The 22,757-nt window shown below is 37.0% G+C and overlaps 1 protein-coding gene and 1 pseudogene across 1 annotated transcript in view; one reads left to right on the top strand and one right to left on the bottom strand.

Annotated features, from left to right (window-relative positions):
• LOC111827010 overlaps window positions 1-485 on the bottom strand; it is a 1,394-nt pseudogene extending 909 nt beyond the window's left edge.
• The window catches only part of SLC16A7 (solute carrier family 16 member 7), a 136,104-nt gene that overhangs the window by 44,900 nt on the left and 68,447 nt on the right, over window positions 1-22,757 (top strand). The window lies entirely within an intron of this gene.

Here is a 22,757-nt window from a genome sequence, read left to right as displayed (position 1 = left end):
CCAGTGGGAAGCCACAGCAAACAGTGTGGTGTAAAAACAGTGCGTGACCCACTCCTGGGGAAGCTGAGGTGGGATGCATGTATGGTCTAGTCCAGTGATGGCGAACCTATGACACACGTGTCAGAGGTGACACGCGAACTCATTTTTTTGGTTGATTTTTCTTTGTTAAATGGCATTTAAATATATAAAATAAATATCAAAAATGTAAGTCTTTGTTTTACTATGGTTGCAAATATAAAAAAATTTCTATATATGACATGGCACCAGAGTTAAGTTAGGGTTTTTCAAAATGCTGACACGCCGAACTCAAAAGGTTCACCATCACTGGTAGTTCTTGGATTGTTTGACACTGTCGCACCAAGGCCCACAGTGAGTGCTCCCTCAGACTCCCCGGTGTTGATCCAGTTGGGGTTGGTGATGCTGGTGATGGTGAAAATATCGGCAGCAAGAAAGAGACATCCTGATATGATGGTTGGTTTATCCATCTCCTTGCCTTACTCCCGGAAACCCCCCATTCCCAGGCAGGCCATGGCCTCCCGCTCCATGAGCGCCCACAGGGGCCGAAGTCCCCGAGCCACTCGTGCCCTTCGCTCTCCCCTGAACCAGCCCAAACACAAGCTTTTTTTAAAAAAAATATGTTTTTATCGATTTCAGAGAGAGAGGAAAGGAGAGGGAGAGATAGAAACATCAATGATGAGAGAGAATCGTGGATTGGCTGCCTCCTGCATGCCCCCTACTAGGGATCAAGCTGGCAACCCAGGCATGTGCCCTAACAGGGAATTGAACCGTGACCTCCTAGTTCATAGGTTGATGCTCAACCACTGAGCAACACCCGCTGGGCAAGAAACAGATTCCTTTTAGGGTCTTTTTTTGTTTTTGTTTAAGAACAGGTACACATGAAAGGAAATGAGAAAACTTTTGTTGGCCTATTTTTGCACAGCAAAATACTGTAAATTAAAATTGCATAAAATGATTGTAAATGAAAATTAAGTCTGATATTCTAGAGTAAAATCAGGGAATTTCTAAACTCACATTTTTTAAAACATATAATTTTATTGATTTCAGAGAGGAAGGGAGAAAGAGAGAGATAAAAGCATCAATGATGAAAGAGAATCATCAATCGGCTGCCTTTTGCACACCCCCCACTGGGGATTGAGCCCACAACTTGGACATGTGCCCTGACTGGGAATCCAACCATGACCTCTTGGTTCATAGGGCGACACTCAACCACTGAGCCATGCCAGCCAGGAAAAACTCACATTTTAAAAATAAGTTTATAGTTAAGATAAAAAGGAAAGAAAAAAAACTTTTTTATCTCATCATTCTCAAATATTAGTAACATTTTATCTCACATTAGATAAACTATGAAGGTTGTTTCTTAGGCATGGGGTAAAGAATGTGATTACACAGGCAAATGTGGATTGTAGCAAATAATACCAATATATCGTCCTCTCTGTAAATGAAATGAGTTCAGAATTGTATATTTCAGTGGTAGTCACTAAAGAAAGAAATAAAGTTAATTATAGTAAGATGTTATATCCTTAAACATGTCAACTTAACTACTAGTATATAAAATTAGGTTGTATATATAATACCAGTAATTTTAAAAAATATTATTTTAAAATTGGTTCTAAATTCTAATTATTACTATAAGGAAGTTCTTGGCATGTGGATTGGCATGTTTTCATGTGCTATTTACTAAATGAGACAGTTCTGTGCACATCGTCTTCTTATTACAGTCTTGGAGTTTACACAGTAAGCAGATTGACTGCCAGTCCAAGTTCCATTCATTGGAGACTACAATGTTAAGGTTCTCTCGTCAAATCAGGTAACATTACAAGTGCCATTTAAATGACATTGCACCCTTAATAAGTACTATCACCTAAAATTTCTAAACAAGTGCAATACAATTATGAGTGGAATCTAAAGAAATGACCTTGCAATTATCTTTGATCATATGTATGGGACCAGGGTAATCACCAGGGACTTGATAAATGAAGGAGAAGTGAGAGCATGAAAAGCACTGAGCCTAACCTTGACGGTTTGAAAATGGAGGAGCTCAGTCACAAGCCAAGGAATGCGGGTGACTTTCAGAAGCTGGAAAAGGCAGGAAAAGCCAATTCTCCTCCAAGCTTTTCGCTGATAGCTTGGCTTTAGCCCAGTGAGACTTTTGACCTCCAGAACTGTAAAATAATAAATTTGTGTTGTTTTGAGCCACTCACTTTGTGGTAGTTGTTTATAGTAGCAATAGAAAACTAAAACAGTCTGCCAAATTTGAGAGTAGAGTGGTTGATGCCATGGTGATATTAGGTCAATCATGGAGCTATTTGCCTCTTTGATTTGTTAATTTTTGTCCGTTCTAAGTGTTTGATTGTTGAGATTTCTCACAATACATCATATGGTTCCCTTGGATACATGGTTTAACTAAGGGAACTGATTTGTTCCTGCCTGTTCCTTATGAGTTGAGGACGAAGACTATATATCCAGAATATCAACTTCAATCACAGACCTATTGATATGTGGTTAAAAAACAGACACAAATAATCGCATTCTGTGCTTTTAATTAAATGAAACTTGTTTTTCCGGAAATGCATATGGCATCTTAGTGTTGCTCTTTAGTCAATTCCTTCAATTTCTATTTTATAATCCCATTCCTCCCATACTTCACTAATTAGTATGTCATTTGCCTGGATACCAGTAAAAATCACGGAAAGTTAAGAGGGCTTTCTTCAGGGCAGACTTAACTGTGTGGAGATCTTTGTAATTTATTTTACATGGATTGTGGATTTTGTGGGTAGATGTCAATGCTGATTATCAAATGATTAGGCTTTTTTTTTTAAGTCTGAATGGGTCAGATATATACACTTTTGTCAGAGTATTAAACCTAGGACATTTTAAAATTATATTTTGTTTTCTCCATTCATGTTATGGTCCAGAAAGAATGACTTGAGACTTCCTGTTCTGAGCAAATCAGTCACATTTGCTAATGTGTCCATGGAAAATCTGGTTAATAAGTATATTGGTTTCAGATACAGGGAAGCTTACCCTGATCATGGAATCCTAACAATGCTGAACAGCTTTATGATATTATGGCAGATGCCTTGAATAGGTGTCATGATTTTGTTTCTTACCTATAGAATATGTGAATGGTTGAGATGGAGTTAAATTATATAATGTATTACAGTATATGAGAACTCTAATAATACTTTATACCTCTTTTTTTCCTTTAATAATTCTGGCTTGTTAACTGTGCATGAATCTACCTTCCATCGTGGAAGAGTGACTGTATGAGAAAAGAGAACCTGTCTTATTTATCCTGGCATCTCTACTATTCAAAACATAACTTTTATATGCTAGCTACTCACTAAATATTGGTTAAATTGATTCATTAACATGGGGGGGGAATAGATTCAACTACTAATGGAGTTTCTAATTTGAACTCATCTCCAAAACTTAGGCTTTCCTTTTGTATGAGCAGAATCAGCCCTGACAAAATTATTATGTAGTATAGACCCTCCTTTGTAGGAGGGCACATATGAAAAAGAAATGTCGGTACTAAGTTTGCTTAGAATTTTTCTTCCAAAGTCAACAGTCAGATGTGGAACAGACTGGAGTGTCATTTTACAGAAGTGTCTCCATTAGGAAATATGAAGTCCGAAGGTGAGGCGCCTGAAACTCAGAGGGGTTAGGGAGTTTGTTCAAGGAAAGAAGAGTGCAGGTTTGCACACAAGCTTTCTCACACTAGATCAAATGCTTTCTTTTTAATCCTTCAGAATAGGGTGAAGAAGGATAGCAAGGAGTTACGTTACACCATAGTAGGCATAGCTTGTTCTCCATGGAGCAAGGCTAGTGAGGAGCCTGGGCCCCCATAAAAGGCCGGAGAAGGCAAAACAGGCCCATGGGCTCTGTCTTCTGTTGAAGTGGACACCAAGGAAGTCTGTTTACAGAGGAAAGCAGAGAGAAATAAAAAAAAATGGAACCACAGGAATTTTATCAAGTCCTAGGGCATGGCTCTGACTCCTATAAACTGCCTTTGCCGTATGATTTTAGATTACTTTATTTTCCCCAGCTTTGTGGAGATACAGTTGACATATGGCATTGTGTAAGTTTAAGGTGTACACTGAGATGACTTGAAACAAGTGTAAACTGTAAAATGTTTACCATGATAAAGTCAATTAACATGTCCGTCACCTTACATAATTGCCATTTTGTTGTTATGGTGAGAACATCAAAGCTCTACTCTCCTAGCAACTTGGAAGTAAACAGTTCAGTGTTAACTGTAGTCACCATGCTGTACACACACACACACACACACACACACACACACACACACATCCCTGGCACTTATTCATCTTATGATTGGAAGCTAGCACATCTCATTTCTTTCCCCACCCTTCAGCTTTTGGCCCCCACTATTCTACTCCCTGTTTATAGATTTCATATGTAAGTACAGTATTTGCCTTTTTCTGCCTGACTCATTTCCCTCAGCACAATATCCTCAAGGTCTATCCATGCTGTCTCAAAAGGCAGAATTCCTATTTTTTTAATGTCTGAATTACTTACATATAATACAAATGTCTTTATCTTCTGTTATAGATGTATATGTCTTTTTCCATTTATCCATCTATGGACACTTAGGTTGTTTCTATATCTTGCCCATTGTGAATAATGCTGTGATGAACAGGAATGCAGTTTAAGATAGTGATTTCATCTTTATCCGTATACCCAGAAGTGGGACTGCTGGATCACACAGTAGTTCTATTTTTAATTTTTAAAAAAATATATATTTTATTGATTTTTTTACAGAGAGGAAGGAAGAGGGATAGAGAGTTAGAAACATCGATGAGAGAGGAACATCATTTCAGCTGCCTCTTGCACACCCCCTACTGGGGATGTGCCCACAACCAAGGTACATGCCCTTGACCGGAATCGAACCTGGGACCCTTCAGTCCACAGGCTGACGCTCTATCCACTGAGCCAAACCGGTTAGGGCAGCTATTTTTACTTTTTTGAGGAATCTCCATACTGTGTTCCATAGTGGCTGCACCAATTTGCATTCCCATCAATAGTGTACCAGGGTTCCCTTTTCCTCACACCCTCTCCACCATTTATTATCTCTAGTCTTTTTGACAATAGCCATTCTACTTTTCTTATTTATAGTCCATGGTATCAGCATTTGAAAGTTTTGTGCTTTCATTTAAAATAAAATTTCATTTAAAATTTTTAAAGCTTTAATTTACTTTTACTAAAGATATAATGTTATTTTGAAGTGTGGAAGAATCTCATACCTGGTTGAGTGACATGCGAATGGGCCAGTGAATGCAGTGTTGCCTTAAACTCCATATACTCAATTTTCTTAATTTCTAATGCCTTTGTAGTGTTTTTAAAACCAGGAGAAATAATGGCTTTTAGCTTACTAATGGCAGTGAAAAGCCAAAGCACATCAAAACACCTATTTAGTATTATTGCCTTTAACAATAGATAGAACTATACACTTGATCCTATTATTTTATTTCATATCCCTTGGTGTGTGTGTGTGTGTGTGTGTGTGTGTGCGCGCATTGCACTCACCGATGTTTGTGGTGTTTGGGTGTTGGCAAGGGAACGTGAAGAGTTATTGACCTATTTTAACTAGAAGTGTGTAATGGTCTGAGCTTGTATTAACTGTACAATTTAGTCAAAGATATTGAGGCTTTATGCAAGTAGAGAGATTGGAGGTTGGGATAACAATTGGAAAGCTACCAAATTGATGGAAATTAAGTGGTGCCTGTAGGGAGAAGGTAAAGGAAATAGATTTGTTGCCTGAGGAGAGAGGGTTTTTCCAAAGTATTGCAGGGAATGCATTCCCAGGCTACACATGCAGGAGGACTTGAGGTGTAGTGGCAAGATTTATTGGGGTGAAAACAAAAGACTGTTCCCAGGAACCCACGGTCTCATCCACAGGCAGGTGGCTCAGTGCCCTCTTGCTGCAGAAGAAGTCCAGCTTCTGGGCCTGTAGGTTTGCACTTGTCCCCACCAAGCCCAGAAAGAGGCCCCGGACCAAAACCTCAGCACCTGAGGCTCCAGGGGTCCAGCACAGTCTGTTCCTGTCCCGTGTGACCTGCCCTGTACTTTGGGCCCCCAGCAGCTGCTAAAGGGAGAGAGTGCCAAAGCCTCTGGTCTTTGTTAACCTTTGTTTATAGTTACTTAGGCTTGGAGAGGAGCAAACTTTCTTTCAAACTATCCAATCACTTTCCAGGATCTTCCAGGGTTTCGTGCCCTTATTCTATCTGATCTCCCCAGAGTTTCCCAGGCTCGACTCCTCCTCTTTTGGCTTCTACTTTGCATGCCTCGTCGTTTCGCCTCTTCATCTGGATTCTTCTGTGCATGCACATGTTAGAACTTCTCCCTGACTCTTTATTCCTTCCCTCCAACCCCCCACCCTTGTAATCCTGGCTAATGGGCCAGTTGTTCTCCCCGGGAGATTGGAAAGCTGGTCTTCCCTGCCTGCTTGGGGATTAATGTCCCTTTGGTGGAGGATGTGGCTGTCCCTGGGGTGTCTCTGAAACTGTGGCTTCTAGACTTAATCAGGCTTAGTCCATTTTGCTCCCCTCTCTTTTGTTAATAACTATAACTAGCGACCTATGTGGAAGTAGAATCTACTAGAATTGACAACTTTGGTTTGATGGTCTAGAGCAGCTGTGGGCAAACTACGGCTCCCTGCCTGTTTGGCGTTTGAAATGAATAAAACTAAAAAAAAAAAAAGACCGTACCCTTTTATGTAATGACTGTGGCTTCTAGACTTAATCAGGCTTAGTCCGTTTTGCTCCCTTCTCTTTTGTTAAATAACTAGGTCCAGTTTAAGAACCCATTGTGGCCCTCGAGTCAAAAAGTTTGCCCACCCCTGGGAGGGAGAGACAGTGTTGCTGACTCTGAGACTTTTGAGCTGAGTCACTGGCCAAATGTTGGTGATTTATTTAACAGAAAGCCGTGAGACCACAGTGCATGCTGAGGGTGACGTCAGCGAGCTAAGTGAAATCACAGGTTCTGGACTAGAGAATATTTTTAAAGCACTTTCTTTATGAACATGCTTCCTGTATTAGCTGAACATGGCATGTTATCGGTGGGGTGTTCTCCGTGTCCTCGCCTATTGCTGGTTAAAGTGGGCCTCCTGCCATGAGCAAAGCTAGAGAACAAGAGAGAAAGTTCCTTTGTCTGGAGATTATGTATCCCCGAGTTTTGCAGGCACTGGGTTCCACACTCTTAGCCAACGATCTTTGTTTCCAGGTTAGACTGATAGGCATGTATTTTTCCTTCATTGCACTTTACTGCACATATATGCCCACTTTCCTCTCCCTAGTGATTTGCAAAGAATGGACTAGTGGTTCCCTGGGGAGCATAAATTTGCAGCTTTCTGGTGAAGCTGCCCAGATGGCCACGCTTATAATGTTTGGCCTTCCCTTTGTTCCTATTTTATTATTAATATTAATAACTAGCTAATTACCATGGTAACAGTGATATCTCCTATTGACTGGATAACAGTTAAAGAAAAGAAGGGTCTTAAATGTTCTATGTACTCAAATCACTTCTAATAATTCTGTTCTATTAGTAGTGAGCCACTGTCAGCAGCAAAAAGGGGGGGAACCTATTGAAATGATAGTAGACGTGTATATTCTGTGTTTAGGACCACCTTTGCTCCTATTTTATTTCCCTGTGGTCTTAAAGAAATTATTCCACGGAGACAAATTTAATTAAAGACTTTTTTCCCTTTTATGCTTATCAAGTTAAAAATTCCTTTTTACATTATAATTCTGAAGGATAATTAAATCAGGGAATAAATTTGGACATTTTTCTCCTGTAGGTGCTGACTTTTAGCTCCATTATAATTCTAGAATTCAGAATGTAATAGGATCACAGTCAATTTTGCTAAATGAATGTTAAAATTGTGGTACTTTTTCTCCAGAAAAAAGAATATGGGGATAATTTTTATCCAGATGAGTAAAGGAATCCATTAGAAGGTTCTCATGGTATTTGTGAGGAATCTAATTTTTGTGCCTTCTGACTAGTTTACTGCGTTTCCTCACCCAAAATATATGCCTGAGCTTTCTGCCCTGGGGAATTTCTTGCACTTTTAATTCAGATGAAGAATCTGGGCTTTCCATATAACCTCACTTTTCACTCCTTAGTCATAATGCAAAAAAACATCAAAATCTCACAAGGGAAATGCGCAAATGCTGGATATAATTTGGGAATAATACTACAAACAAATTCATTGCCAAGAACATATTGTCTTGTTTGAAACTCGGAATTAAAAACCTGTTCCAAGAGCACACTTGCTCTTCATCATGGTCTCCCCCCGAGATTGTATTTCCTCTCTGTCCTGAACCTACATTATTGAAGAATTTTGGAAACTGGAATTAAAAAATAAAAGCTCACTTTAGCGTACTTTTGGAGTTACTCTTGAGAGTTTGTCACCTTGGCAAAGGTTAGTCACCTTCAGCTATTCTCTTCCCAGGGCTCCTGGTGCAGTTGCCTTTTCCTTTTTCAAAGGTTTATGTAGCAAATACCAAGTCTGCATTTACCTCTCACCCCACAGAACTTGGTGGTTTAACTCAGATAGCCTGATTTTCTGCAGTTTAACTCAGATGTACGTCTTGTAAACAAAATGAGTAAAATTGTTGAAGTTTTACTGTGATTACATAGGTGTTAAAAGTTGCATATTAAAGTCACTTAGTGATACTTGTTATTTTTTTCTACTTCAGCAAACACTAACTTTACATTGGGAAATTTTGAATTTTTGGTAGATTTGATAAAAACAAATACTTAAGATGTTAATAATTTAGTAGGAGAAATAACTTATGTGAAGAAAAATGAATTCTACATGTAAAAAACACAAATATATAATTATAGCTCTTTAAACTTTTTAACAGGCTCTATAAAGTTAACAGACCCCAGTTTCTATCACTTAGATAGTAATTCTTTAAGGATTTATTATTGTAAGTTATGTAAAATCATACAAAAGAAAAACAAAATATATACAAAAATTCTAATTTTTATATATCTTATGTTGTCAAGTTACTTCCTTGATAGTATAATGTCACATATCAAACTGAGATGTATCTTTGCAATTCTTTTTTAACTTTAGAAGTTTTTATAATAATACTAAGTAATAAATTTAATTATATATAAGGCCTTTTTAAATTTAGCATTCTTGTTATTAATAACATGCTTACTTCATAAAGTTAATAATCATTTGTTTGCATGAAATTGAGTCTTATTGTTCATATTTGTGTTATATAAAAGTAGTTGATAAAGCAAACAACCTTATTGAAATTTTATTCCTTCACCTTTTAAAAAATATATATTTTTATTGATTTCAGAGGAAGGAAAAGGGAGAGGGAGACAGAAACATCAATTATGGGAGAGAATCATTGATCAGTTGGGTTACCTCCTACACGCCCCCCACTGAGGATCGAGCCTGCAACCCAGGCATGTGCCCTGACCGGAATCGAACCGCTACTCCCTGGTTCATAGGTCAGCGCTCAACCACTGAGCCATGTCGGCCAGGCATACTTCACCTTTTTTGAAAAAGAAAGTCCTTTGAGGGGTCTCTGTAGAGTACAAAATGAAGTTATATTTAATTGATAAATCACCTATATTATTACTTCAGGTAACTTTACCCTAAATAAATGGATTGAACACTTACTAGCTATTAAGTACTTTGCTGTGTTAGGGACAAAGGTATTTGAAGAGTTCTCAGTAAAGATGTTTGTTTCTTATTGTCAGATGTACTACATAATTGTGCTATTCATAGTACAATTTGTTCAGTGTATTACAATCTTAGTGTGTGTTTAATTTTGAACTGCACAAAATTTCCTGATGCTTTTATTTTATTTTTTGAACTAATGTTTTTAATGGAAGAGGCAGAAAAATACCAGATCTTATTTTGTAAAAGTACTTGCTTTATTTGGTTAAATTATAGGAAATGTCCAGAGATTTTTTATTTTATTATTATAACCATTATATACATTTAGAAATGCAGCCTATTAAAATCGCTGGGAAACACATTTTACAACAGGCTATTGTTAGTGCATAGGTCCAAATAAAGGCATCTTTCACATGGAAAACCAAATCCCCAGCACCCACTGACCATGGAAAGGTTGGACTGCTGTTCAATGGAGAGGAAAATGGACGTTGGATCCAGACAAACTAGAAATGGAATCCAGAACCCAGTGCTTATTAGCTATATGACTCTATATAAGTAACCAAAACTCTGAACTTCACTATTTTCATACCCATATTATATATGTGCTTATCTTATATGGTTTAGAAAATGATCATAGTTGTAAATTGTTTGGTAAAATAACTACCTAAAATATGAGACACACCCAATAAACAATTGCTCTTGCCTGGCCAGTGTGGCTCAGTGGTTGAGCATCGACCTATGAACCAGGAGGTCCACAGTTGGATTCTGGTCAGGGCACATGCCCAGGTTGGGGGGGCTCAATCCTCAGTGGGGGATGTGCAGGAGGCAGCCAATCAATGAGTCTCTCTCATCACTGATGTTCCTCTCTCTCCCCCTCTCCCTTCCTCTCTGAAATCAATAAAAATATATTTAGAAACAAACAAACAAAACAATAGCTCTTTATTTCTCCAAAGGTTATTGTAATTTCTTCAAAAACAAAGAAGGCAACACTGACCCATCACTGCTAGGGAGGACTTTTGTGACAGAAGGCATGCATTTGCAGAATGACTGGCGGAGTAATGAGTATAATGTAGGCAACAAAATGAAACTAACTGGCTCTCAAGGGATTCAGCACATGACCTTGGCTTCTTTATTATTGTCCATAACTTTACGGAGTTATCTAGTCTCAGACGCGGTGAAGATTCCCTGGAGCATTATGTATACAGTACTTTCACAATGTGTTTTGTGCATCAGGTGAAAATGTGGCTGTATCAACATCAGAGAATCCAAATATTAAATGGAACAGTTCCAATGGCCAGACTTGGTCACCTTCTTTGACCTAGGATATAATTGAAGCCAGGTTAACTTTAACTGTGAAAATTATGAACTAACTGTGAATGTCAAAACAAGTTCTTCAGGAAGAGAGAGAGTTACCTTTCCCCTATTTGAGAGAAGACAGAGGGAAGGGCAAAGCAGAGTCTCTTGAGATTTGTGTGCAAGGTTGCCTCTGGCTAAAAGTTAATGATCAGTTGCCTCTGAGCCCCGAGAAAAGTGTCAAACTCATGTTCTGTCTCTATTCAGGTAACTTTTAAATTATACAAATTGTGACATGTCAAGCTATTCTGTAGATTATAGACATGTGTTGTTGTTTTTTTTCCAATCCATTTAATATAAAATGATTTTAAGTTCTGAGCTTAATGAAAGAACAGTGGAAAACTGTTGACTAGTATAATGTTGGCTGATAGAAAAAGATTGTGCTCTTGAGTTGTATGAAATTGAAGCTAATGAAGGATCCTATACTTGTATTAGGAAAATAGAATTTTTAAATGTTTTTATGAAACCATTGTCATCCTTAAACTTCTTTGCTGACAGATGATTAATCATAATTACTTAAGAATAATACAGTACATTATATAGTCTTCCAAGTCTTCATTAGTCAGGAAATTTTTAAAGTTTGCCGAACATTGAAATTTTGAAAACAACACTGAATCTTTCATCACTAAAAATTCACTTTTATTGATATGTAAATATCAAAAGTAATCTTATTTTTCTTCTTCAAAGTCATAATGATTTATAAATATCTATGTGTACTTTGCTGAACAAATTGTAAAAATAAATTAGGCTTAATTATGGGGCTTAGGCAATAAGTTTCCAAAACATTTGTGATTGTATTATGGCAAAATATGAAGTTATTATGTAGTTGTAATTCAGGTGATGTCATCTGTATAATTTAGATGTAATTAAAAGACATTGCTTACTAAATTTTACAGTTTTTAAGGCTAGTTTCTAACAATAAAAGTATCTGCTCTGTACCTTTACAGATTAATCATATTCTTAACTGAATTCTCAACATAAAGAGGTACATTGCTTAAACCAATGAAGCAACAAATTAGATGGATTTATATAGAGAGTTTCTTCTATTCTTTCTAAAGTGTTTGGACATTGTTATCTTTATTTAACAAGTATTCCAGGGCAAGAAAACTTATTTTGGTTGTATTCAGACTCAAGTGATAAAGACAAGCAAGCATCAAAAGCTAAACATTATTATGGTGCTACATATGCAATTTTCCATTTATATTTCTCTTGAACAGAAATGAAATGTCAGGAAATGATTGATGATTATACAATGGAAATGTGGAGTTAGTAGGCACATTGAAGAACAAATATTTAACAGTTGACAAAAATAGAGTTAATGGTTTATTGGTCAATGATTCTGCTGTTTTTGAACGAGGAATCATATTTTATTCCTTAATACATTTCTATTTGGAGGTATAGCTAAATAGCACTGGTATTTAAGGTATGGTTGTGGAATGATATTTTCCAGATTCACCCTTGGCATTGCTAAAATTTGTGTATCAATTTATTATAATTTATGTAATCCAGTCCATGGGTCTGTTTATGTATTTCCATATGTATATTTATGTCCTCAAGGTTAGAGAAAAGAGTACTGCCAGTTCTTTTATTTTAACTTTACTTTTATTGTTGACATTGTTACAATGTCCTCATCCCAACCCCTCTTTGCTCACATCCACCCAGCCCCTGTCACCCCTTCCCTCTGGCCATCACCACACTGTTGTCTGTGTCTATGGATTATGCATATATGTTCTTTGACTAATCCAGTGATGGCGAACCTATGACACGCGTGTCAGAGGTGACACGCAAACTCATTTTTTGGTTGATTTTTCTTTGTTAAATGGCATTTAAATATATAAAATAAATATCAAAAGTATAAGTCTTTGTTTTACTATGGTTGCAAATATCAAAAAATTTCTATATGTGACACGGCACCAGAGTTAAGTTAGGGTTTTTCAAAATGCTGACACGCCGAGCTCAAAAGGTTCTCCATCACTGGACTAATCCCTTCACCTTCTTTCATCCAGTCTCCCCTTCCCTTTCCCCTCTGACCTCTGTCAGTCTGTTCCACATGTCTATGCCTCTGGTTCTATTTTGTAAGTCTTTCTCTGATTTGCTTATTTCACTTAACATAATAAGCCATGCTGACGGGTTCATAATATGTAAGTTAAATGTTCAGGTGGCTAAAGTTTCACTAATTTAGAAAATTTAAAATATGAGTAAAATAAAAATATATGGATAAATATGAAGCATCTTCATTTAAAGTGTGAAGCAATCTAAGTATAAAACAAGTATTTGACTTAAGATAATTAAAAACTAAGTTGGAAATTTTAACAATTAAGACTTTTTCTTTAAGTTGAGTATGTATAGATTTCTTATCTTTTTTTAAGTAGACTCTTCAATTTGTCTTGATTATTAGATAGTTGTATTCAGAATCTGGCTTGTACATATTTAATATATAGGAGCTATTGGCTGTGTCCAGTGGATATTCATCTACTTCTCACTTTTTTATTGAGAATATGCAAATCAGGTTACCATCAAAAAGTTTGTCTCTGCTCATTTAGCCCATTATCCGATGTTTTCCATGAATTGTTAAAAAGTTCACCGAGACCCTTTGGCAATTACCCACAGATATTAAAGACACACACACACACACACACACACACACTCCATCTAAAAATGAGAGAGATAGAGAGTGTCTATGTTTTCAATGTTGTAAAGGGAGTAGGTGTTGGGAAACTTACCTCAAAATGCCACCATTACAGTTAACTTGCTTTGCAAATCCTAGGTAAATCACACACCCTTGTAAGAGCCTCTGTCAGGTGGGCTGTACATGGGGTTATAACAGTAATAGTAGTGTTTCCTTCACTTGTTTAATATGAGAACCATGTGAATTCATATAAAACTACCTTGTAAACTATAAAAATTACAGAGCACTTCCTGGGGCTGCCATAACAAAGAACCACAAATGAGGTGGCTTAAAACAACAGAAATGTATTATCTCTTAGTTCTAGAGGCTAGAAGTTTGAAATCAAAGTGTCAGCTAGGCTGGCTTTCTTGGAAACTTCCAGGGAGAGGATCCTTCCTTTCCTTTTCTACCTTCTGGTAGCCCCAGGCTGTAGCAGCATCACTCCAATCTATGCCTCTATCTCCATGTGGAATTCCCCCATGTTTCTCTGTCCTCACATGGCCATCTTCTTATAAACACACCTGTCATATTGGCTGAGGAGTCCACTCTACTCAGTATGACCTTACCTTGACTTATTATATTACCTATTTTCAAATAAGGTCACATCCAGAGGTATTGGGATTAGGATTTAAACATATTTTACTTGAGGGACACAATTCAACCCATAACAGTCTTCCTTCTGACCCACGCCAAACTCAGGTCTTTCCCATGTAAAAATATGTTCACCCAATTCCAACATCCCCAAAATCTTAACCATTTCAGCATCAACTTCTAGCTAAATTAGTATGGATGAGACTGGGGTTTGGCCCTTCCAGGGGCAAAATTCCTCTCCATCTGTGGACTTGTGAAGTCTAGTAAACAAGTATCTGCTTTCATGATACAACAATGGGACAGATGAAATAGACATTCTCTACAAAAAGTAGAAATTGGAACTTCAGTCCCTTCTATTAGGCAGAACATGAACTTCTGCCTCCTTGTCTGCTTCCTGTTCCAGATTCCAGCAGACTCATTGTTTCACAATATTGGGTCAGTGGAGATGTTTGTTGTTATTGCTTTTATTATTATTTTTTGGTTAGTTATTTAATTTGGTTTTTTGCTTTTCAGATTTTATTTTTCATCGCTGTTTGCTTGCACCAGAGCAGTTATATCCAAATGCAAATTTACAGAATTAACTTGATCTGCTCACTGACTTTTGACTAAAGTTGGATAGCAAATAATCAAAACTGAAGTGGCTGGCAGTTCTGTATTGTCTGTTGCAATAAGATAGATCTGCTTTGTATTCTAATTGGGTGGGTTGCAAAAGTGGCATTATTGAATGCTTACCTAGATGGAAGGCTGTGCCAGCTCTGTACCAATATTGTTCTGCAAGAGTACTTTATAGTATGAGGATTTTAATTCAGATTCAGTTTTAGATCTAGTCAAGTATTTAAACCAAAGCTCTAACAAAGCCATGGAATTCTGCGCTATAAAGTATAAAAGATTTGATTATGACGGGATATTTTGTTGGCGGGAAGTTTCCATTTCTATCACTTCTATTATAAAATAACTTACAGGGCACTTATAAAATTTAGAATTTTGAGCAGTATAATATGCATGTCAGGATGATTTTGTTACATAATATTTCACCTAAACTGAAGCTAATCTATTGGATAGAATTTTTAGCATTTTATATCTGGTGTAAAATATCTACTAAAAATGATGAGTTAGTTTTGGCATAATTAACAGTGAGCTGTTCTTTCAGACAGTAATTGGCCAATAGATTCAGTTGTTACTTGAGGCTAGATATGAAATATACTAGAATGACCATGTCGTCAACATAGACAGAATAAGTACTGATGATGAGAATCTCATGATGTTGAACAAAATTAAACCTAACTCAGCAAGGTGAGTTAATTAGAGACTAGACAAGTTGGCAGGGAAAATAGGCTTCTTTGTCCATTGGTAGTCCTTAGTATATTTAATTTTTTAGCAATAACATATTTTATATTAACATTTAATTAATATATTTTCTTTTTACTGTAGGTTGAAATCATAAAAATAGTAAATAACTATTTCATGTAACCTAGGAGGGGATAGGCAACAATGAAAAAAACATTATATTTCTTACCCATAATACTGAATTTAATATTAGAAACATTTTATAAAGATGAAACTATGAGTTTCATTTTGTTTCTCAGTTCTTCCAAGTGACTTTAGTCTCTATAGGACTTTCCTATGATATTTTCAGGGGCATCATTGGTTGTCTAACAGAAAGAGGGAATCAACTTTATTGGTTAGTTCTCCAAGTAGCTCAGCATCTCTTTACCAGGAACCTTTGCAAAATATATTGTCTCCCCCAACTCCCCACTTGATTCAATCATGCTCATTATTCAAAACATAACCAAAATGTATTTATGATTTCTTCTGGCTGGTTTAATTATACTTATACATCCTAATACAATAGTTATCAACCGAGACCAGTTTTTCTCATCAAGAGTTTGGTGAGAAAATTATACCTTCAGGCCATAAATCTTAGAATGGATTAGATTAACTTATCTCCTGTGCATTGAGTTGCCTAATATCTGTACAACACCATTGGGAGAACTGAGAATAATCATTCAAATCATTTTTTGTGTTTGATGGTTCAAATAATTCCATGCATTCTCCTGTGTTTCTCTGTCTTCAGATGGCCATCTTCTTATAAAGACAGTATTATAATCTTTCTCTCCACCCCAGCCCTGGATTTGTTGTTGTTTCTCAAAGAATTTTATACTCTGTGAAGTCATAGATTGTATCTTGTTCCATCATTATACTCCTAATCTAGCACACTGAACTCCTTCCATGTAGTGTGTGAGAAATATTTGTGAAATAACTGATACAATGAAGGAAGCTTCTTCTGGCAGAACTTTGATGGTAATTCATATCACAATATCCAATATGCGAGTCTAGGTAACATAAAAACTAGTGTTAATATTGGAAAGATCCAATCAGGTGGGGAGAGTGGTGCTAATCTATAGTTATAATTGTCTGAGAGAGTGATAGCACTGATCTTTGGCTCTCAGGTCATTCTCTTCATAACAGAGCTGGCCTAGGTCAGCGAGGATGAAGATGGGACAAGGCATGTGCCGCTCCTTATGCAGCAGGCTAGCTTGGATTCCAAGTTTATAGGGTAGTAATGACAAGGGTCCCAAGAATAGAAAGAGTGGCGGGGCTCAAATGTACAAATGGTTTTCAAGGATCTACTTGCTGTTGCATTGGCCACAGTGTATGGACTGATTGTTTATGACCCACCCCAAATTGTGTGATGAAGTCCTAACCCTCAATGTAGTGGTATTTGGAGATGGAGCCTTTGAGAGGTAATTAGATTATGAGGGTAAGGACTTGGTCTGATGGAATTATTGGCCTTATAAGAAGAGACACTAGGGAGCTTGATTTCTCTCTGCATACATGCACCAAGGAAAGGCCTTGGGAACACTCAGTGAGATGGTGGCTTTCTGCAAGCCAAGAAGAATATTCTTACTAGACCCCAACCATGCTGGTACCCTGATCTTGGACTTCCAACCTCTAGATGTACCTGAAAATATATTTTACTGTTGTTTAAGTCACCCAGTCTATAGAATTTTGTTATAGCAGCCCACAGAGACTAATGCACATAGCAAGTCACATGGCCACGCCCATAGTAAAAGTGAAAGGGAACTATTTAAAGAGGTGAATACGGGGAGGGGAATAATTTGTGGCCAATTTCCCAACCTACCATAATTGTGTTATTATATAGTCCTTGAATAAGTATGATGCATGACTTAATAAAAAATATGTAGTTATAAATTAATGAACTAGTTTCTTTCAGTATAAAACATCAAAAAGGAAAGCTAACCCTTTAGAATAAATGACCTGGAGTCAGATATTTTGATATTACTCAGTGCTTACACATCATGCACTTAATTATTAAGTGTACTTCAGGACTATTATATGTTTTACTAGTTTTGCAGATGATCTCATATTTCCCAGTGGATATATTCATGACACCAAATGACAATGCAGCAATGCAGGCTAAATATTAATTAAACCTACCTTCATGAAACCTGTTCAAAACTTAAAATCTCTATTATTTCATTGTCAATCGACCTTCAGGCAAATTTTCAAGAAATTTATGAGGGTGCCATCATGAATATGTGTTCCCAAGTGTCTCTTGGATAAAATATGACTCATGTCATTCTTGTTCTTAAAATGATTAAGCCTCAAACCTGAACTTGACAGCAGAGTCATTGTACAGATTGATGTTCTCAATGACTCACATTTGACAGATTTTGCTTCTGATTTATTATGCTTCTAGGTATAAACAATTTACCTCACTTTTTAGTATTGTTACTATGCTCTTTTACTAATTGGATGAAGAAAATTAATTTCTTTTATACTGATTTCATGTGCATTTAGAATAAACTAATTTTAAATTACTTTTACTTTATTAAAACATATCATTTTAATGTTTTTTTTAGTATGCTGACATAATTTTGCTCTTTTTTATGTAAAGTAGCTTCTGATTTTTAAAAAGTTTGTGCTTAACAGAACACTAATACATAAATATATATGTATATTTACTAGTTATTGTTTTTTTATTACCATGATCTAGTCAAGCACAGCAAATGTACTTGAAAAACAATAAAAGATAATTAGGTACAGCCCCCACTAAATGAGCTTGTAATTTCTCAAAAATAAAAAAAACTAAGAAATCCACTTTTCTGTTACTCCTCAGGAGTACTTGAATAATTATAATGTTTTAAAATATTTTTTAAAGAATTAAAGTACATCACATTAAAAAAGAAAACAAAATGCAATAAATGGAGTCAGGGACAATAATATAAAATTCCTTCCTACAGTATTTTCTTCTATTAAGTAGATAAGAGGAAATTACTATTTATTATATACTTTACCAAAATAGATTTAATAAATACAACCAATTTTAAGTAACATTTCCATAAGTTAGAAAGAAGATTCATATAATGCATATTCTGGAGCCTACCATTCAACTGAAGAATTCACTAGAAGCATCACTTAAAATGATTTTATTCCTCTTCTTTTTCATCCTCAACCTACTCCCCAAAAAGGTAACCATTTTTTAAAATTTAGTATTAATTCATTGCTTTGTGTGGGTATGGGGGTATCTTTGTTTCCCAGTTTTATTGAGATATAACATTTTGTAAATTTATGATATAAAACATGATTTCATACATATATGAAATGATTGCCCCAATAAGAGTAGTTAACACCTTCATCACCTCATATAATTACAAATATTTTGGTGGTGAGAACAATTAAGATCTACTCTCTTAGAAACTTTAAGTATATAATAAAGTTTGGTTAACTATAGTAACCATGCTATATATTAGATCCCCAGAATGTATTTATCTTATTACTCAATATGAATACCCTTCATTCAACATCTCTCAAATCCCCCATCCCACAACCCCTGGCAAACACCACTCTACTCTTTGTTTCTATGAGTTTGATGTTTTTAAATTCCACATATAAGTGGAAGAGATAGGGAAAGGCAGAGAGAAGCATCGATGTAAGAGAAACACATCAATTGGTTGCCTCCTCCAAGTGCCCCAACCAGGGCAGGGCCGGGGAGGAGCCTGCAACCAAGATATGTGCCCATGATTGGAATCAAATCTGGGACCCTTTGGTCCGCAGGCCGACACTCTATCTGATGAGACAAACTGGCTAGAGTATAATCATTATTTTTAATAATAAATCTTCCCTCCTACTCTGTGAGGGCTTATCTAGATTACTATAATGCATTTCACTATTTTGCTGATATATCCTCTATCTCCCTTCAATCATTTTCTTAACCCTATCTTTAGGATTATTTTCTAAAATGCAGACTAACTAAATAATTCTCTTGCTCAAAAAGCAGAATAAAAATTAAAGAAAAAACAATAATTCTCTAATATGTCTCCAGCTAAATATTTCTTGGAATCACATAAGATCAGAGAGAGAAAAAGATCAAATGGCTTTTTCCATTACTGTTTCTCACCATTGCTAATGCCATCAGTGGAAACAACAACAACAACATTGTCTATGTAAATAAAAGTTCATGTCTCTCTTTTTTTTAAATTTACTTATTTATTTATTTTTTTAATTCTTTATTAGTTAAGGTATTACAAATGTGTCCTTATCCCCCCCCATTAACCCCCTCTCCAACTCATGTTCTCATCCCCCTGTTGTCCATGTCCATTGGCTTGGCTTATATGCATGCATACAAGTCATTTGGTTGATCTCTTCCCCTTACCCCCTCCCTCCCCTTACTTTCCCTCTGGGATTGATAGTCTGATCGCCGTTTCTCTGTCTTTGGATCTGTCCCTGTTTATCAGTCTATTTTGTTCTCTATAATCCACAAATGAGTGAGATCATGTGGTATTTATCTTTCTCTGACTGGCTTATTTCACTTAGCATAATGCTCTCCAGTTCCATCCATGCTGTTGCAAAAGGCAGGAGTTCCTTCTTTTTTACTGCAGCATAGTATTCCATCGTGTACCACAGTTTTCTAATCCACTCATCTGCTGATGGGCACTTAGGCTGTTTCCAGATCTTAGCTATGGTGAATTGTGCTGTTATGAACATATGGGTGCATATATCCTTTCTGATTGATGTTTCTGGTTTCTTAGGATATATTCCTAGAAGTGGGATCACTGGGTCAAATGGGAGTTCCATTTTTAGTTTTTTGAGGAAACTCCATACTGTTTGTAACTGATCCTCAGGGACCAAAGCTGAGGTGCAGGCAGTAACAGCAAAAATGTTCCCTGTCCAAATCTATACCAAATTTGATCTTCTGTATCCTAAAACATCCCTGCATACAGACCCTCAAATTCTTTCAGGAAAACAGTTTGTTTAACTTCTGTATTTAAAATCTTTTTGCACTGGAATCCCCTTTCTGCTGTTGTTCCCAGATTTGAAATGTTGTCATTCTAGTAAGCAGGCCAGAGGGATAGCAACTTGTTCCTATTTCAAATGTTTGTCACGCTGTCTGTCAGGCTAGGGTGTTTGGTATGAGCAAACAAAAGCCACAGAGCGTCATGCTCTCTTGTGGAGCATGAAGGAATGTAAAGGAAGCATTAGGACAAGGAAGTAAGTGAGAGCTTTTCATCCAAGGCTGAAGCAAAGACAGAACAAGCATGAGTGAGTCGCGTGGAGCTGAGTGGAACCCAGTCAGGCAGGAGAATCTCTGGTCTGGAATGCTCGGTAGATGCCAGGGTGTATGAGAAAAAGGCAAGTTGGAAACAAGTGAAACTAATGAAATGCTTAATTTGAAGATGATGCTTGGAATTCTGGATGTCTTCTGCCCAGTTGGCAGCCAAACCTGAAAGCGAGCAGCCTTTAGGAGAAAGCTAAGGGGGAGGAAAAGGAATGCAATGTGCAATGGGGAAAGGTTTCTAGTAGTTGTGTTACTTCTAATTTGCTTTGGTACATGTATGTCATCAATTCCCAGAGGACTGTATTTGATTATTTATTCATGTATTTTTGTGGGAGCCACAGGCTTGACTAGTGCAGTGAGAAAAGGGGAAAGGGAGCAATAAGAGTTTCTTCTCTGCGTTTGTGATGATAGTTCATTTCGGTGACCTTCCAGAGTGACAAGCAGGATCAGCCAATTGATTTATTTTCAACAGCTCATGTTGCTCCAATCTAGGTTGTATTTAAGTTCGGGTTCATTTTCTTTTTTTTTCCAGTCAGCACCAACTTCATGACCAGTGTTCAGTGAATATTACAGAACAATAACATCAAATTCTGAATACAGGGCTGGAAATTGTGAATTCTGTGGAACTTCACAGTGAGGCTTCCTTAGAGAGGATCTTCCTAGTGAATCTTCAGAATGTCATAAACTGTCATGAAAGTGATCACTTTCAGCTCTACCTCCTATGTCAGCTAGGTTTCATTGATCTTTTATAAGAAATGACAGCAGTTAACAGTCCCCACTGGTATCAGTGTCTTAAAATTTGTAAGTTTGACAAGAGGAATATCTTTTGGAATGCTTGTAAATGTTTATTCATTATTAATCATCTTATTTAAATTCTATTGAGCAATATATGATTGACATGATTCCTGTTTGGTAGTTTATAGTATAAGTAGAGGCTCGGTGCATGAAAATTTGTAAACTGGGGCGGGAGGGGGCCCTCAGCCCAGCGTACACCCTCTCACAGCCCGGGAGCCCTCAGCCGCCCCCATCACCCCACCCTGCTGCTGCTGCCAGCCGCCACAGCTGCCTGCCCTCGGCCCTCGCAGCCACCACAGCTTTGTCCGGAAGGACATTCGGCTGTCTGGCCTAATTAGCATATTATGCTTTTATTATTATAATTTTTTTAAATTTAAGGGTATATAAATGGGATAAATGGGAAACAAAGATGTATGGTGTATGAATTGTACTAGTAAATACTTCTTTAAAATATTTTGAGTATATAATATGTGAAGTGCTGTTTTCATTCTATCTTTGAAAAATATCTTCATGTGATTTACTTGCAAAATCGAACCAATTGTCCCACTTTTATGGGAATTTATTTTATTTACTTTTTATTGAATTTATTGGGATGACATTGGTTTGCAAAATCATACAGGTTACAAGTGTATAACTCAACAAAACATCATCTGCACACTGCATCATGCACCCATTACCCCAAGCAGAGTCTCTTTCCGTTCCCATTTACCTCCCTTTGCCCACCTCCACCCACCCCCCTCTTTTCCTCTGGCTATCACCACGCTGTTGTCTGTGTCTATGTGTCATATATATATATATATATATATATATATATATATATATATATATGCGCCTAAGTGAGTGACCGGCCGACTGGCCAGTAGTTATGATGTGCAATGACCACCAGGGGTCAGACGCTCAATGCACAGGCATGGAAACATGGAACAGACTGATGAATCTCAGAGAGAAGGGGGAGCGGGGAGGACGGGAAGAGATTAATCAAAGATCTTACATGCATACTAGAGGCCCGGTGCACAGATTTGTGCACTGGTGGGGTCCGTCGGCCCAGTCTGCGGAGATCGGGCTGAAACCAGCTCTCCGACATC

Source organism: Myotis lucifugus, unplaced genomic scaffold (genome assembly GCF_000147115.1).
Source record: "Myotis lucifugus unplaced genomic scaffold, Myoluc2.0 scaffold_119, whole genome shotgun sequence".
NCBI lineage: Eukaryota > Metazoa > Chordata > Mammalia > Chiroptera > Vespertilionidae > Myotis > Myotis lucifugus.
This window is presented reverse-complemented; position numbering and strand designations above follow the sequence as displayed.